The sequence below is a fragment of the Lactuca sativa genome, chromosome 4 (assembly GCF_002870075.4).
Source record: "Lactuca sativa cultivar Salinas chromosome 4, Lsat_Salinas_v11, whole genome shotgun sequence".
In the NCBI taxonomy this organism is placed as follows: Eukaryota; Viridiplantae; Streptophyta; class Magnoliopsida; order Asterales; family Asteraceae; genus Lactuca; species Lactuca sativa.
In genome coordinates this window covers 245,647,686-245,666,426 of record NC_056626.2, presented here as the reverse complement: position 1 = coordinate 245,666,426, position 18,741 = coordinate 245,647,686, and the positions used below count along the sequence as shown (strand labels likewise).

At 33.3% G+C, this 18,741-nt stretch overlaps 2 long non-coding RNA genes across 4 annotated transcripts; both read right to left on the bottom strand.

Annotated features, from left to right (window-relative positions):
- Nucleotides 1-292: 292 nt before the first annotated feature.
- LOC122197759 (uncharacterized) lies at nt 293-1,651 on the bottom strand. The gene is made up of 5 exons (XR_006191423.2): nt 1,399-1,651; nt 1,185-1,320; nt 916-1,088; nt 708-828; nt 293-606 (listed from the first exon to the last, which is right to left on the bottom strand). It is a non-coding gene; the product is annotated as an uncharacterized LOC122197759 (long non-coding RNA).
- A 14,392-nt stretch (nt 1,652-16,043) lies between these two features.
- LOC111884915 (uncharacterized) lies at nt 16,044-17,294 on the bottom strand. 3 transcript variants are annotated; one of them, XR_006190839.1, is made up of 4 exons: nt 17,037-17,294; nt 16,777-16,954; nt 16,350-16,416; nt 16,044-16,276 (listed from the first exon to the last, which is right to left on the bottom strand). It is a non-coding gene; the product is annotated as an uncharacterized LOC111884915 (long non-coding RNA). The 3 variants fall into 3 exon arrangements; XR_002847951.3 differs by lacking the exon at nt 16,350-16,416 and having other exon boundaries at nt 16,777-16,814; nt 16,896-16,954; XR_006190838.2 differs by lacking the exon at nt 16,350-16,416.
- Between the last annotated feature and the right edge of the window lie 1,447 nt (nt 17,295-18,741).

Here is an 18,741-nt window from a genome sequence, read left to right as displayed (position 1 = left end):
TTAAAATGATATCGATAGAAAAAAAAAATACTAGTTGTGAGTTCGGGTCGGGTCAAATCGTATTAACAAAAAAAAAATTAAAGTTCTTACAATTATACCCGACATATATATATATATATATATATATATATATATATATATATATATATATATATATATATATATATATATATATATATATATATATATATATAAAACCGACGTTGTTCATCTCCACCTTGGATAGATTATTTATTTGGGCTATTGAAATATAAAATATAAACTTTAAAAATCCTGATTTATACGTATTTTCTTTTGCCAAAACAATAGGGTAGTTCACTAAACATAATTAAGGTAGGTCACAATTTTCATTTTCTATACTTCTTATTAAAAAATAATAATAATAAGGTAGGTCAAGTGACCTACCTTTGTAATATGTGGACTCTCTGTAGTAGCAAACTTTTTTTCCAAATCTTCTATCAACTTCTCATCATCACTAACCCTCAAAATAGTATACTAATTGTTGTTCCTTTGGACGTTGTATTTTTTAATAGAAACTTTAAAGGCTAGTTTCATGTTTTTCAAAACATTAATATCAGAGGGGGGTTTTGTTGTATCAAAGCCAAGCTGCAAGTAAAAGCATGAATAGAGCATAAGTATGTAAATTATATATAAAGAAAATATAAAGGAATAAGGTATTTATAATTATTAATAACAAAAATATTCACCCGAGCTGTTTTTTCAATTAAATCTTTTGCAGATATTTTCAGCAGCTTCTTCGCGTCTTGCTCAAACATTGTCAATGTTATACTTCCGGTATTATCTTGAACACGCACCGGAATCATGAACCTATAACAGTTGAAAAGTCATCCAAAATATTAAACATAAATTTATATTAACATTTTATGACAAATGAGTCAAGGAAAAAGCATTAACCTTGGAATTATTGACGTTTCAATTGTTTTGCATTCTGGATTTCTACAGTTTTAAACTCATCCGGTGACATTGTCTACAAATACCTTGGTATTGCAACTTTTACACGCCGGATAAGACCAAGGTAAATTTTGGACAATTCCAATTATTGTGGCGACAATAATGAGTGTATTTATCTAAGTTAAAAAAATAGTGAAATTTATTATAATCTTCAGTAAACATTAAATAATAAATTCCAATAATTCAATATAGTATTTTACTAAAGTTTTTACCTGAATCGGATCAAAAATATCTGCAATTATTTTCAGCTCATTCTTGAGTATGAAATCATCCCTTTCAGAAGTTTGATTAGATTGCATAACTGTGAAAGTACTTGATGAGTTTTGATTGGGACCATCTTGATTCAAACTGTTAGTAAAAAACATTCAAGTTATAAGATAGAATACAGTTTGTTTTTAATTATTAAAATATCTAATTATAGTATACCTCTTTCTGAAATCAGATATCTCATCAATGTCGGTATTGATGATGAACTTTGATACATCAAAATATGTATCCACGTAAGGGTGACCTATATATAAAAAAAAGTATAAAATGAAGAAGTAGTTAATGTTTATCATTTAAAAATAATGAAAAAAACATATTATACCTCTCCAAACATTATTAACCCTTGCAAACTGAATGATTATGACAATGCGTCGAATGTTTGGATTCGTTTGGATATAATCAGATAATTGGTAACCATAATCCCCCCCCCCCCCCCCCCCCCCATAAGGTGACATCCAGTTGTGAACCACTAAAAAAATATTGTCAGCATAAATAAGGATTTTGTTGGTTATTCCAATTAGATACTTAGCATACAAAACAGTCAAGGTTATAGAAAATACTTTGCATCTTGGATTTGGACTCTCGGCTTATGTTTTTTTTCTATCTGGGTTTCGTGAATCAATTTTGCCAACTGCAACCACCAAGCCGATAACATCTATATACAAATAAACATATCAAGTTGTTATTTATTTGAAGGGTACAATATAATTATTTAATTAAAAGTATAAATTGTTAGTTAAGTATAATAAACTAACCTAATGACATATTTTCTAGATATGTGCCAGTGATAATGGTTTGATAGTCAACAAAAGCAAACCCATTTACAGACCCAGAAAAGTCAACACACCGCCGATTTAGAGTGAGTTTTTGAATTTGATCCGTCAGCTGAAATTTACCTTTATCCATCTTTGCTAAATTTGGAGATTTGATGAAAAAAGCATCACCTTCTTTTAGAACTTTTGTATACATGTAAATGTAATTTTTTGGGACATATCCTTGGATCTTATTACCCTAAATTAAGATGATAGTTAATAAAATAGTTAAAAAAGGGAGCTACAGATACTGTTTTTAAAAAAAAAAAAAAAAAATACTACATAAATAATTCAAAACAATAAGCATGTAATATACCTGTTCATCCATGAAAATAATTTCAATGGAGAAAAGTTCATCCGTGTTCCAGTAACATTTCAGTGTCCATAATCTGATTACACGAAGTTTCATGGTGAAATTATCCTTCAAGACATCAATATCACTTATGAGGGTAACATTTTCAGCAGCCATAATCTGTAACAGGGGCAAATACGGAAATAAATACATTGATTCACTTTGAAAATGAAAGTAGAATGTTTAAGTTTCATTGTCGATAATCAGGATTCATGTTTAAGTTATCAAGAAAGTTCGTAATACAACTATTCTCCTGTATAACATGTCTCATTTTTTTGATAACATTGATTTGTAATGAAACAGGAAAAGCAATGGAAACTGATCAGAATATGGTTGAACGTGTAATAGAGAGTATTACCTTTGTATTATGAATAACCGGAGGAAAACGTATGCAGAGGAAGAACAACAAAGGTATTAAATTGTTATAGTTTTTGCATTTATATACCACTGCTGAGAAATGAATAGATTTCGTTACCGAAGGGTCAATGGCCTAGCGGTATGGAGTGAGCATCTCATATGAGAGGTCAGGGGTTCAAGTCTCAGTGGAGACATAGGTGGTTATTTAGGAGTAGATTAGTTAGTTTGCCGTTTCAAAAAAAAATATCAAAAATAGAAACGTAATTAATATTAATATTAATGCTTCCTAATATAAACTATTTTGAAATAGAAATGTCAATCAATTCATATTACCTTTACTAACTATCATATCAAATGCCAATTTTAGATTTAGATTAGATTACTAAAAAATCGTTATGATTTATTATATTTATATATTTAGATTTAGATTTTTCAATTAGTCAATTTAGTTAAATTGTTATTTTGGTAAAAAAAATCTTTTGACCTTTTTAAAATCATGAATATTGTATCTTAATATAAGCTGTTTTTTAAATCGAAAGGATAATATTATGCTTAATTTAGATCAAGCTGATTTTCAAGGATTTGATATGATGAAGGGATTGCATGTAGGTGGCCTCATTGTTTGTAATAAGGGTTATTGTAATAAATTGATTAAGGGTTATTAGAAAAGGTGGCGTGATTGTCTATACTTAATTGATTTATTTGTATTTATTGATTTATTGATTGATTAATGGTTATTGTAATAAATTAGGCAAGAAATATTACAATTCAATTGTGTTGATGACGTGTTGCATTTGTGTATGGGAGGAGTGAATTATTGGAATTCTTATTAACGAGGAAAAACCAAATAGTGACAAGTGGCAAAAATTAAATTTAAAGCTCCAATTGGTTGACAATTGACAAATTTGCTACTCTTTTATTAGGTAGGGAGACATGGGGCATTATGTCTTTGCAAGGCTTGCAAATATAACAATAAGTAAATGTATGTGACATCAAATGTGAAACAACTGGCATTGCAAAAGAAATTAAAATGCGATAAATTTGATTTAGCAAAGTAGTTTATTGTTTTTGGCAAAACTATATGTTGTAGCAAAACATAGGGATCTTGTGTTTTTGTTGGAATTCCTAAGTCAAGTAGGTCTTTAGGATCCAATTTTCTGAGGCTTAAGCAAGGTGGTTTAAGAGTCTAATATTGTTCTACAAGTTGGCAGAATATATATATATATATATATATATATATATATATATATATATAAAGAGAGAGAGAGAGAGAGAGAGAGTTAGGATCATATATTACCTATAAGTATCGTATGAATGTATAACCAAATGTGGTCCACTCATCTCATAATAGTATTATAGTTATTTAATCATATAAAATAATTATTATAAAAATTAAGTTCATTTCATTTTAGAAACTTAATCAAGTTAAATACGGAATAATCACTAATCACGACTATACCTCTTTTGTTAATCAATTTCTATTTATCGTCACTTTTATTCCTTTTGTCCCTAACTCCTGCTTACTCTAAACCTAGTAGAAGAATGAAACCCAAAAATTGAAAATCGTTAAATCGCATCTAAATCGGAAACTAGTGATACTCAAAATAGTTTTCATCCATTATGCAATCCAAATCGGCAAATCGTTAAATCAAATATCGATATCTCGTATTTAGTTGGGTTCATGCTTCGATGATACATTGGTGGACGTTGGCAAAGACAAAGTTGACAGAGACAAAATATTCGGTGAAATCGTCACGAACACAAACTCACAAAGTCAAATCGTCTCAATCACCATTTTGTACTTCGATGAGACGATGGTGGATGTCGGCAAATCGTTTAATCAAATTGTCTCGAACCCAAATCACTGAATAAGAGACAATCATGAAATCATGTAGGTATTCCTTCTTAGTCACCATTCTCTACTTCGATTCACTTCTCTAACTTCCATTTTGATTATTATCGACATTCAAAGAATTAAGAATACCCATGTAATGTATCTGTGAAATTGTATGGTTGGATATGATATTCTTGGATGTATCTGTAATCGAGTTTTCATATGCAATGTTGAATCCATATATGTATGGCTAAAACTATATGTATGGTTGAATCAGTTTTGTATAAGTATTGTTGGATATATATATATATATATATATATATATATATATATATATATATGTGTGTGTGTGTGTGTGTGTGTGGTTCTAGAACTAGATGTATTTGTAATTCATCTTCCATCCCAAAAGAAATAGATAAATATATATAGTGACAAATTGTTTCACATCTTTTACCATATCAACATTATTATTACATTATAATATTTGACAAGGACTCTATCAGGCATTAGTCAAATTGAAGCTTAAGAAATCAACCACCTCGATAGCTTATAATTCATTAAGTAAATTACGGATATAGATTTTTTATGGTTAGTATAAGTAGGAATTTTGAGTCCAAGTTTTAAAATTTTGACATGACTAATTATATTATATTTATATTTTTCAGGATTGGTCTTCAAAATGGTTAAATATAGCTTTCAAATGTTATATGTTCATATATAATCCATTTTTTTATCAAAGTGAATTAGTTAAATTTATAAATTGGTACGGACAAATTTACAATTTGCTCAAATTTCTACCCCAATCCTTTTTATTATTTTCACTTATTTTTGCAGGTCATGAACAGAGGATAAAAGTTTGTTATTCTCACCGTATTCATTCTCACGGAATTTGATTACATGGTACTTATTCTCACAGAATGTTACGCTCAAGGGTCTGAGTGTAGTAAAGATAAATAGTGTGTGAAGGGGAGCATGATGATTAAGGAACTAAAGGTTGGACGATGAGTTTTTAAGCAAGGGAACTAGATAACATTTTCACCATGCTCTTCTTGTAGAACAACGAAGAGCTCCACATCATTTGGTTCCTTATCCACCTTCTGGGAAGCAACAAATACCTAAACCACCTTCATTGTTGTAGTTAGCTCCTCATACAATACATAGATCGAGCCATAAGGTTTATACAATTGTACATTATTTTCATTTTCATAAGAATGTTAGGTTTTAAAATTGTAAACTATCTTCATCCTAATAAGAATGTCATATTTTTATATTTGAATTTTAGGTTCTTTTATTTCTTGTCTTATTCTTCAAAAATGTTCTTTTATTATTTCTATAACTCTAAATTATTCTTCAAGAATGTTGGTTATGTACTTGGAATTAATGTCTTATTCTTCTAGAATTTTAAACTCTTCTTTAAAAATGTTCAATTATTCTTCAAGAATGTCAGTTATGGTCATCAAATGAATGTCTTATTCTAGAAGAATATCTTGCTAGAATGTCATTCTTAATCATTCTTATCATCAATCATGAACCTTTAACTAAAAAGATTGATTATTTACCATTTTCATGATATGTAAGAAGCTTTAGTATATTAATAATGATTCTTCACGTAGTATCAACCATGAGAACTGTAAAAATATTGCAATTCTTAAGTATAAGAATGATAAAAAAAAAGTTTCACAGCAGCTAATTCTTAATTGTTCCCATAATCAAGAAAAAAAATCAAATCTTATTAGTTTGAAAAAATAAAACCTAATTCTAAAGAATAATGTGTGTTTCGTGTTTTTTACTATAGTGTAAAAACTATTGCAGTACGTAAATTGAAATTGAAATTAGTATCACATGAAAGTCTCCTTTCCATGTATATATTTTTAACCATTCTTATGATTTTCCCTGACAATTAATTAAAGACAATTATATAGTAAATGTTATCTCATATTAATAACATGTTCCCTCATATCTCAACTTTTCATTCTTTTAATCCAATGAACACGATTTAGTCATACATTCACATAATATTTGTAGTTCAAATTTGATCCTAACCCTATATATATATATATATATATATATATATATATATATATATATATATATATATATATAGTTTAGAATTGAGTCATGATTTAGAACATAACACATCCTAATTGAGTTTTAAGTTATTTTCTCAATACATTTGGAGAGTTATTCCATTTTGATTTTGTGTTCTTTGATTAAAGTTGGTATCAGAGCGTAGGTATCATCAGGTGAAACTTTTTTGCAACAACAACAATGAGTCATAAGATTTTTTTTCGACGGCCACTTGATTCCAATCGACAAAAGGTGTAAGTTTGATATGTTAACCTAATAATATTTTGGGCTTTATTTTGTATTGGGTTTTATGATTGGGCCTTTTCGCTAGGAAACCCTAATTAGCTTGTCTATATATTATGTCTTTCCTTTTCATTGTATTTGTACTTCTCTTTGATAATAATATGAAACCCTAGCCGTTATATGTATTTCATTTGTTAGTTTACATTGTATCAGAGCTCGGTTGATTATCTGTAGTTTTTCGTTTTTTTGGGGGGGCGAGTACTGTTCACCGACACTGTTCATCGGGGGGGCTATTACTGTTCACCGACACTGTTCATCGGCGATTACTGTTCATCGGAGTTACTGTTCATCGACACTGTTCATCGCGCGATTAATGTTCATCGGAGTTACTGTTCACCGATTACTATTCATCGACATTGTTCACCGACGAGTACTGTTCACGGTTACTATTCATCGACACTATTCACGTGTACTGTTCATTGTCACCATTTGCAATTTTGGGGTATGCCTTTTTTGCTCGTTTCTGTATTTGGTTTGGTTTGATTTGTTCGTTTGTCGGTTTTGAGGGTTTCGTTTTCGTCTAGCTTTGTTGATTTCGAGATCTTGATCATTTTTTTGCTACTACTCGTATTTACTATTTGACTGATATTGAAATATGGCCCCAAGAGATGATTCTCTTCAGTCCATTAGTATTCAACTTGATGGCAAAAACTATGCCTATTGGAGTTATGTTATGAAAAATTTCTTGCAGGGCAAGACTATGTGGGGGATTGTTACAGGTGACAAGAAGAAACCAACAGACGAGAAGGCCGCTAATTATGAAACCTTACTGGATTCATGGGAGACTGATAACTCCAAGATCATTACTTGGATTAATAATTTTATCATCCAGTCTATTGGTACTCAGTTGGCGAAGTATGACACGGCAAAGGAGGTTTGGGATCACTTGGCTAGGTTGTATACTTAGTCTAACTTTGCAAAGCAGTATCAGTTAGAGTTTGATAGTCGAGCCCTCCAACAGAACAATCTTAGTGTTCAGGAATTTTATGCAGCTATGTCGGATTTGTGGGATCAGTTAGCTCTTACAGAACCTGATGTGTTGAAGGCTTTTAAGCCTTATATTGATAGAATGGAAGAGCAACGTTTGGTTCAGTTCTTGATGGCATTACGTTCATATTTTGAAGGTCTGCGTGGATCAATCTTGCATCGTACACCTCTTCCCACTGTTGATTCGGTTGTTCACGAGTTGATTGCTGAAGAAACTCGTATCAAGTCCCATGCTGACAAAGCTCCCAAGACAGCCACTCCTGCTGTCTTTGTTGTTTCACAACGACCCCAATCTTCAAACCAAAATCGTCCTAGAGTTGCATTTGATGAGTGTGCTTTCTGTAAGAAGAAAAACCATTGGAAGGCAAATTGTCCTTTACTGACAAGCAAGGGAAATCAACAGCAACAACAAACAAGATCACCAGCACACTCTCAGTCTTCACAGCAGAACAAGTCTTCTGGACAGTCACGTCCCTCTTTTTCATCTTTTAGGCCAGCACAGTACGCTGCTGCTACACCTTCAGTTAAGAATGAAACAGATTTCACACCACCATCAGCCTTGGATCCACAGATTGTTGAGCAGTTCAGACAGTTCTTAGCTACCAATCCAACTGTCATGTCAGCTTCCATGTCTCATTCAGGTCTGTCTTCATCCAACACGTCAGGTATTCCTTCATCCTTGTGGATATTGGATTCCGGTGCATCTCATCACATGTCACCACATTTTTCATCTTTTGCTTCATTATCTTCTCGTACACCTGTCTCTGTTATGTCGGCTAGTGCTACACCCATGTCAGTAGAGGGTGTTGGTTCTATTGTCACTCCTTATATATCTTTAACAGATGTGTATTACATTCCTACACTTGCTTTGAATCTTGCATCGGTCAGTCAGTTGTGTAAATCTGGTTGTTGGGTCTTCTTTTCTGATTCATTCTGCTGTGTACAGGACATTCGGTCTCGGAGGGTGATTGGGATAGGCCGTAGACTTGGGGAGCTTTATGTCATTGGAGCAGCTACATGTTGCTGATGTTGCTGCATCTAGTGTCGATTTGTCGTCTTTTCGTTTAAACCCTTCATTGTCTCCTTTTTATCTTTGGCATTCTCGTTTGGGACATGTTTCAGCGTCTCGTTTACAATTTTTGGTTTCCACTGGTGTGTTAGGCTCTTTGAAATTTGATGATATTTCTGATTGTTGTGGTTGTAAACTGGGAAAATTTTCTGCTTTACCGTTTAATAAAAGTGTCACTCGTTCTGTTGCTCCCTTTGATATTGTGCATTCTGATGTGTGGGGTCCCTCTCCGATAACCTCCAAGTCAGGAGCTAACTATTATGTTTCATTCATTGATGATTACACTCGTTATACGTGTGTTTATTTTATGAAGCGCAGGTCTGACTTTTTCACCATATATAGTGAATTCAGAGCTATTGTCAAGACTCAACACTCTGCTGTCATAAAATGTTTTTGGTGTGATATGGGAGGAGAGTTTACCTCCAATGATTTTAAACAATTATTGGCATCTGATGGCACTATACATCAATCATCTTGTACAGACACTCCTCAGCAGAATGGTGTTGCAGAAAGAAAACATCGACATCTCCTAGAAACTGCTAGATCCTTACTACTCTCTGCTCAAGTTCCCAATATGTTTTGGGGAGAAGTTGTTCATACCGCTACTTATGTTATTAATCGCATTCCTACTGCGTACACTTCGGGGAAGTCTCCTTATGAAATGTTGTTTGGACAACTCCCAGATTATTCTTCATTACGAGTGTTTGGGTGTACATGTTTTGTCTTCAAGCCTCATGTAGAGAGAGATAAGTTGTCTTCAAAATTAGCTCTTTGTGTTTTTCTAGGATATGGTATTGGTCAGAAAGGTTATCGGTGCTATGATCCTTCAAATCAGAAACTGTATGTATCTCGAAATGTCACCTTTTTGGAGCATATTCCATTCTATAGCATTCCTGTTCAGTCACATGATGCAACCCGAGAGGAGCTCTGTACTATCGATCCGTTTAGCATTGACATTGATGATCCACCACATGTCACTGATCCACCACTTGCTGCTGATCCACCACATGTGGCTGATCCAGCACCTATCGTTGATCCTCTGCCTACAAATCATCAAGACCCCCCTCCATCGAGACCTTATCGTAATAAGAAGTCCACAAAGCTTCCTGAATTTGTCTATTCCTCTTACTCACCAGCTTTTGCCTCTTTTATTGCTAATGTACATCGTCTCTCTGAGCCAACATCCTATAAAGAGGCCATTTCTGATCCCCTTTGGCAGACCGCTATGGCTGAGGAACTTGCAGCTCTTTATCAGACTCATACATGGGATCTGGTTCCGCTTCCACCTGGAAAACACACGATTGGTTGTCGTTGGGTTTATAAAATCAAAACAAAGTCTGATGGATCCGTTGAGCGTTATAAAGCCAGACTTGTTGCGAAAGGGTACGCGCAAAAGTATGGTATGGATTATGAGGAGACGTTTGCTCCTGTTGCAAAAATGACGACTGTTCGCACCTTGATTGCAGTTTCTTCCATTCGTCAATGGAAGATTTATCAAATGGATGTCAAGAATGCTTTCTTGAGTGGCGATCTTCATGAAGAAGTATACATGTCTCCTCCCCCTGGTATTACTCACCGACCAGGTGAAGTTTGTCGACTTCGGAAGGCTCTATATGGCCTCAAACAAGCCCCTCGTGCTTGGTTTGAGAAATTTTCTACGGTGATTACTTCTCTTGGTTTTCAACCAAGTAACCATGATTCGGCTCTATTTATTCGATGTACGAATGCAGGGCGGATTATTCTTTCCTTGTATGTCGATGACATGATTATTACTGGTGATGATCATGATGGTATAGAGTCTTTAAAGCGTGATTTGGCTCACCGTTTTGCTATGAAAGACTTGGGATTACTTCGTTATTTCTTGGGGATTGAAGTTGCTCAATCTCCAAAGGGTTATCTTTTATCTCAAACGAAGTATATTTCAGATTTGTTTGAACGTGCACGACTCACAGATAATCGAACAGTTGATACGCCTACAGAGAGTAATGCAAAGTACTCTCCAACTGATGGTGTCCCATTATCAGATCCAAGTCTTTATCGTACCATTGTTGGGAGTTTGGTTTACCTGACTGTCACTAGACCGGATATTGCTCATGCAGTTCATGTGGTTAGCCAGTTTGTCACAGCTCCTACTACTGTTCATTGGGGAGTTGTTCTTCGTATTTTGAGATATTTACGTGGTACTCAGTTCCGCACTCTTATGTTTCCTTCTTCATCCTCTCTTGAGTTGCGTGCCTATAGTGATGCAAATTGGGATAGTGATATTTATGATCGTAAGTCCACTACTGGGTATTGTGTTTTTCTTGGAGATTCATTGATATCATGGAAAAGCAAGAAACAAGATGTTGTTTCTCGATCTTCTACAGAATCTGAGTATCGAGCCATGGCTATCGCCACTTGTGAGATTGTTTGGTTGAGATGGCTTCTTGCAGATATGGGCGTTCACATCTCTCAGCCTACCCCTTTGTATTGTGATAACGAGAGTGCGATAATGATTGCCAAGAATTCAGTGTTTCATGAGCGCACAAAGCACATTGAGATTGACTGTCATTTCACACGTCATCATCTCCAAAAGGCCACTATCTCCTTTCCTTATGTTCCTTCCTCTTTGCAGATTGTTGATATTCTTACGAAGCCGTTGACTGCTCCTCGATTCCATTTTCTGTCTGACAAACTCTCAATGCTTATTGCTGTTGCATTGTGAGTTTGAAGGGGGATGTTAACCTAATAATATTTTGGGCTTTATTTTGTATTGGGTTTTATGATTGGGCCTTTTCGCTAGAAAACCCTAATTAGCTTGTCTATATATTATGTCTTTCCTTTTCATTGTATTTGTACTTCTCTTTGATAATAATATGAAACCCTAGCTGTTATATGTATTTCATTTGTTAGTTTACACGATACACCTATCCAATACTCATATTTCGGTCAAAAAAACATCTGCTCAAGGTTTTCTGTTGGAATCAATTTGAAATTGTCGATCAAACAAGTATTCTTTAATCATCGCTCGTTTTTCTGATCGATTGAATTCACAATTGAATTGTAATTGTTAATCAATTTCTTCGCCGACTGATTTCTGAATTGGAGTAATCGATTTATGTTGCCGACTGAAGAAAAAAAAGCGAATCAACTAAAGTTGTATTTCATCGTTTTTTTTCTTTGGATTTCTCTTACCGATAATTGTATAATCAATTGTCTAAAATCGATTGAGTTGATTAATAATTCCTATATGATCAGTAATCGATTCTTTAAAATCGTTTTTTGGTGGATCATCGTTTTTCGAAGATTGAACAATGTTCAAATCGTGAACAGTAACTGTTTTTTTCTTATTGCTTTCTATTGATCAATCTCTCGAATTTCGAGTTCTTATTCTTTGATTTGAGTAATCACCATGTCGGGTGAGTCCTCGAATTCAGCACCATCAAAGGAAATCGGAGCAACCTCCGTTCACTTCCCGATGTTGACAACTACAAACTACACAGTTTGGGCTATGAAGATGAAGGTAACGCTAAGGATTCACAAACCTTAGGAAGTAATTGACCCGGGAACCACCAGAAACATTGAGAAAAACGACTTAGCCATGTGATTGCTATACTAGTCGATTCCAGAAAGGTTGATTATTCAAATAGGTGATCAGGATACGGCTAAGAAGCTTGGGATGTAATCAAGGAAAGGAACGTTGGAGCAGCACATGTTCAAGAAGTCGGATTGCAAACTCTCATGTCCGATTTCGATAAACTCAAGATGTTGGAGACCGAATCGATAGATGATTATGCTGGAAAGTTGTCCGTAATAGCATCAAAAGTAGCATCACTAGGAGAAACAATTGAAGGATCCAAGCTTGTAAAGAAATTTCTTAAAACCTTACCTCGATCCAAGTTCATACATGTTGTTGCATCACTTGAACAAGTATTAGATCTTAATGCCACGGGATTTGAAGATATGGTTGGAAGACTAAAATCCTATGAAGAACGAGTGAATGATGATGATTCTGGAGATAGAATCAATCAAATTGTTGTTCACTAAAAAGGACCAATAAAATCGGAAGAATCAAGATAACAATAAGGGATGATGGAATGATTTGAATGGCAAAGGAAAGGGCAATCAAAATGGAGGAAATGGAGGGTTGTCGAATGTCAAAAAATACTCGTTCAACTAATGATACGGTGCGAAAAGATAAACAAAAGAAAGATCGTTCTAAAATCACTTGCTATAGATGTGACAAACCGGTTCATTTTGCATCTCAATGTCCTGAACGACTCCAAAACTTACAAGAATCAAATCTTACCGAGAACAAAGATAATGATGCAAAGGTATTCCTTCATGAAATCGTGTTCTCAAAATAAGAAAAAGGTAGTACCGTCTCGATATAACTCACAAGAAAACGATGTGTAGTACCTTGAAAATGGGACAAGTAATCATATGACGGGAAATCATTCTTTCTTTTCAGAGCTCGGTGAAGGAATAACCGGGCGGGTAAAGTTTGGAGATAACTCTTGTGTGAAGATTAAAGGAAAATGTGCAATTCTCTTTCAAGGAAAGTTGGGCAAAACAACGATTGATGACAGAGATCTATTACATACTAGATCTCAAGACTAACATCGTTGGCCTTGGACAAACAATGGAAGTTGGATGCGAAATTCGGATGAAAAATAATTATCTAACGATGCACGATGAAAACAATTGCTTGCTTATGAAGGTTCAAAGAACTCCAAATCAACTCTACAAGATAAAATTAACAATTGGAATTCTTATTTGCGTTCACTCAAAGCTAAGCGAAAATACAAGGAGGTAGCATGCAAGACTTGGGCACATTAATTTTGAGTCAATGAAATTAATGTCAAAGAAAGCGCTAGTCAAAGGGTTACCACACTTCGATCATGATAATTAATTATGTGAATCTTGCTTGGTGGGCAAGCAAACTAGTAAATCGGTCCCCACCATGAAGAAGTACAAAGCAAATTATCCATTAGATCTAGTACACGTGATCTATGTGGACCAATTACTCTAGCTACCATGGGAGGAAACAGGTACATTTTCACATTAATTGATGATTTCTCACAATACATGTGGATTTATCTAATGAAAGAAAAGAGTGAAGCGTTTGTAAACTTCAAGAAATTCAAATCTTTGGTGGAGAATGAAACAGGAAAGACTTTGAAGGTTTTTAGAAGTGATCGAGGTGGAGAATTCACATCACTCGAATTTCACAATTTTTGTGATCAACATGTCATAAAACAAAATCTTATTACACCATACACACCTCAATAAAACGGGGTGGTGAAACAAAGAAACTGGACACTTATGGATATGACAACAAGCATAATAAAGGTTATGAAAGTTCCAAACTACTTGTGGGGGGGAGTAGTAAATCACTCGAAAAATTTCATAAATCATGTGTACACACGAGTCCTAGTTGATGAAACTCCATACGAAAGATTCAAGAAAAAGAAACCAAATTTAGAAATTGTTTGTATATTTAGGTGTCTCGCATATGCAAAGATAGAACCGGTGAATCTAAAGAAGTTGGATGCAAGATCAATACCACTTGTACACCTTGGTTCCGAACCAGGAACAAAAGCCTATCTATAACACTCAATTTATTGCACCTTTCGGTTTAGGCCCTTTAGGGTTGTATTGTTTGCGAAATTGGTCCATAGGGGGCTAAAATGTCAACTTTGTGTCACACCCTCGAACCAAACGGCGGAAAACGTTCGAGGGCTCGTGTGACTTAAATTGAAATATCATCACAATGATTATACATGAAACATAACATAAACATCACCATGCATTAACATATTACAACTGACGTTGTTCACATCCACTACAAGAAAAAGGGGTATTAGAGACTGGCAAAATCAGTCTCTAATGGTCAATAACCAGTCTCTGATGAGAATTAGGGACTGATTTAGCTAGTCCCTAGCTAGTCCTTGAGACCTAGTCTTAAATAGTCAATTTTTTATATATGTGGGACTGAAAATTAGTCTCTAATACGTCAAAATATTAAAGACTAAAAATCAATAATATCTCGTTCAATCTCTAATTTATTTTTTTCAAATCCCTAATTTTATATCATAGCAGTCCTTGATACTATCTTTCAGAGACTAAATATCAACCATTTATAATATACCATTCAGTCTTTAGTATGTGTTATTGAAATTTCTATTTTATGTCGATATTGTCTTTCAAAGATTGAATATTAGTCTTTGATACAATCATGTTCAATCTCCAATGTATTTCCTTCGATCCTTAACCTGATTTTTCAATGACTCAATATCAGTCTCAAATGCAATGACATTCGCTCTCTAACCTAATTTTTCAAGAACTATATATCAATCTCAAATACAATGCCATTCAGTCCCTTATCTGATTTTTCATTTGTTGGATATCGGTTCAAGATACAATGTTATTCAGTCGCTAGTATTAATTTGACAAGCAAAATGAACTTCAAATTTTATACCTCTAAATCAAAACATTAACATTCAACTATAAAAATATATATTAATATGTTGGTGATTTTGTTATCATCAGTGTTATTTAAATGTAATAGGGATTACTTTGTTGACTAAAATAATCTTGATAAATATTAAACAAGTAAGGAAGGTGTGGAGTACACACTTGTTTAAGTTTGATCAAGTATTAAAATATACTGTCATTTAGGGGCGAAGCCCCTGAACGAACGGGGGTCTAGGGGGCAGAGCCCCTGGCTGGGGTCGAAATTTTGAATATCTGACCCGGTTTTGACTTTGAATTAATCTTTATACAAAACTTGGATTTATGATAGTTTTTACCGTTGAGAAAAATTGTTATATGCAGTTTTGACAGTTTTTCGGATAAGGCAGGTTTATAACCAATTTTAGTCACTTTTCTGGTACTCACGAAATTACACCATCTCAATCTCTCTTTCTTTTCTCTCTGATTTTATCTGAGCCTTATCCAATTGAGGATTTGGGAGTACCACCCGAATACTTCGATTTGAAAGAGATTATCACGATTCTCATATTTCCATGTGCCACTAAACCATATTTCTAACATAATATTCTCCTAGCAAAATGAAGAATCATATTTGATTTCAAAGTAATAAATTTAACAAAATAAAACTAAAAATATCAAAGTCAAATTTGATGGGTGGGTTGTTTTCTTGGCTTTATGATTTTGTTATACATCCTGCCAATTTATTGTTTTTTGACCTCACTTTCTTAATGATCCCTCTAAATCTCTTTTTTCATCTCCTCATGGATTTGTTAACCAGTACCCTACAAAGAAACAATTACCAAGTTTATAACTAATTAAACATCAAGTAATATCATTTAGTTAATAGCAACATACTTTCATCAAAGGAAATATGAATTGAACTTTATTGAGATGTTGATTAGAAATGGCAAACTTGGTGAACCTAAATCAAGAGAAACAGAATGTAAACTTAAACTGCCAAAATGATGAAAGGCATAAAGTACCCTATTTTTTGTACATATATTATTTTCTTCTATCTCTTGTATTATCAGTATCATATGTGAATGAAAAGGAATGTGAAGTATGTAACTTGTTTACTATACCTAGATAAGGTTTATATGTGACGATGCATAAAGAGAATCAAGACTAACAAAACATCAACATAGAGTCGCAATTTGACCTTTGTATTTGTAGTTTTTTCTAGGGTTTCTAAACATGGTTGTAGTACACATACCAAGCAATAAATAAATCCAACCCTTTATTAAAAATCAAGAATGATATCAACATAGAGTCATAATCTGACCTCTTTATCTGCACTTTTTATAGGGGTTTCGACAATGGCTGCAATATACAAATTCAACCCTTTATTAAAAATCAAAACTTTCAAAATGAAAACCTGGATGCGATCATGTGATGAAGAACCTTAATGGTTGGAATCGATGATGTTGGAACACAGATCTCCTTCGGTTTTTGTTCATAACCTAAACAAAGAAAAAAGAAAGCTAAGTAGAGAAATGGAGCACATGAATCAAATATGATAGGAAGGAGAAACCAGAAGTGCACCCTTTGAATCTCCCGATATTGTGGATGGGAGTGGGCGGAATCGACAATTTTAGGGGTGGGGGCGGCCGGAATCTAACTCGAAAGAAAGGAAAAAACCTGCGATGTTGAATGGTGATGGTAGCCGACTGAATTTAGGTTATGAGAGTGGTATCAAAAAGGGTCTCAATTCGAGTGGAATTTGGGGGAATGAAATGAAATAAGATAAGAGGGGGAAAAGATGGATTCGGTTCTTAATTACTGTATACATATAGTTCTCGAGTTCCCATTGGCTACACAGTGTCTGGTTCTATTAACCTACACCAAATAAATTCAATTTATAAAAATAGCCCCTTAGTTATCTTTTATTATTCACAAATTATCTAAGTTTCATTTATTTTAAATTTGTTTTGTTTTGAAAAGTTATACGTTTAACTCTAAAGTTGCATCATTTATATGTATTTCAGTTTTATTTAATCGATGGTTCCTTTTTGACATGTATCAAATTGGAATACTTATATATTTAGTTTATAAAGATTTTTATTTAAAATAATTAAAGTTTGAATCCAAGTTAAAACAAAGAGTTATGGACTAAACATGTAAATTACGTCTAACTACAATGATCATTTGTGTAATTTATTCTTTTTTAATTTGATTTTAATTATTGTGTTAATTTTAATTTTGTTTATTTTATAATTTCATTTTTCGACTTGTTTTTTTTAATTTAGGCGTATTTTTCAAAACTAATTAGAAACCGGTAATCAGTGATTAGAAGTTGGTAGTTGAACGCTGTATTTTTATGTTTATATGATTGTTTAGCCAACGTACTTAGATACTTTTGAAAGTTTCCCATCAATTTAGTTCTAAATGTTCATTCGACTATCAACCGATATATATTTATTAGGGACTGAAATCAAATCTTTAGAAAGTTTCTCATTCAAACTACAAAGTGGTGCAATTATATCAATTAGTAGAATTCAGTACCTACAAAGTTCCTTATACAATCAAAATTGACATAAGTATATCATGGATTGAATTGATTCGAACATGAATTTTCCTCTATGGTCAAAATTGACGCTAGACTACTCGAGACTGAAATTCAGTCCTTAGTATGTTTTAATCAAAATAATATTCGTGACTAATTCATCAGTCTTCGATATACGGTATATATATATATATATATATATATATATATATATATATATATATATATATATATATATATATATGACTAACTGTATGAAAGACTAAAATTTAGTCCCTAATGATGTTCCTTTAAAAGTAAAAAACGACTAGTTTATTCATGACTGAGTTTCAGTCCATACGGTATCTATGATTGAATAATCAGTCTTAGGTACTAAGACCCAACCAATTATAAGTGTTCATTCGAATGTCAAATATTGTATTTTCTATTAGGGGCTGAAATTCAACCTTTAGAAAGTTTCTCGTTCGTAGGAAAAATTGATGTAATTGTATCAATGACTGAAATTCAGTCCGTAATTAGTTCCTTACACAATCAAAACTGGAACAAGTCTATCAGGGATTAAAATTTAGTCCCTCGTAACTTTCCCTCTAAAATCACAATTTATGATATACTATTTAAGACTAAATTTCATTCCCTAAATTGTTTCCTACCAAACCTAAACTAGTGCAATATCATTAAGGAGTAAATTTTAGTCTCGAATAAATTTGGTCAGTCTCTAATGATTCATACATTAAAATCAGTCTT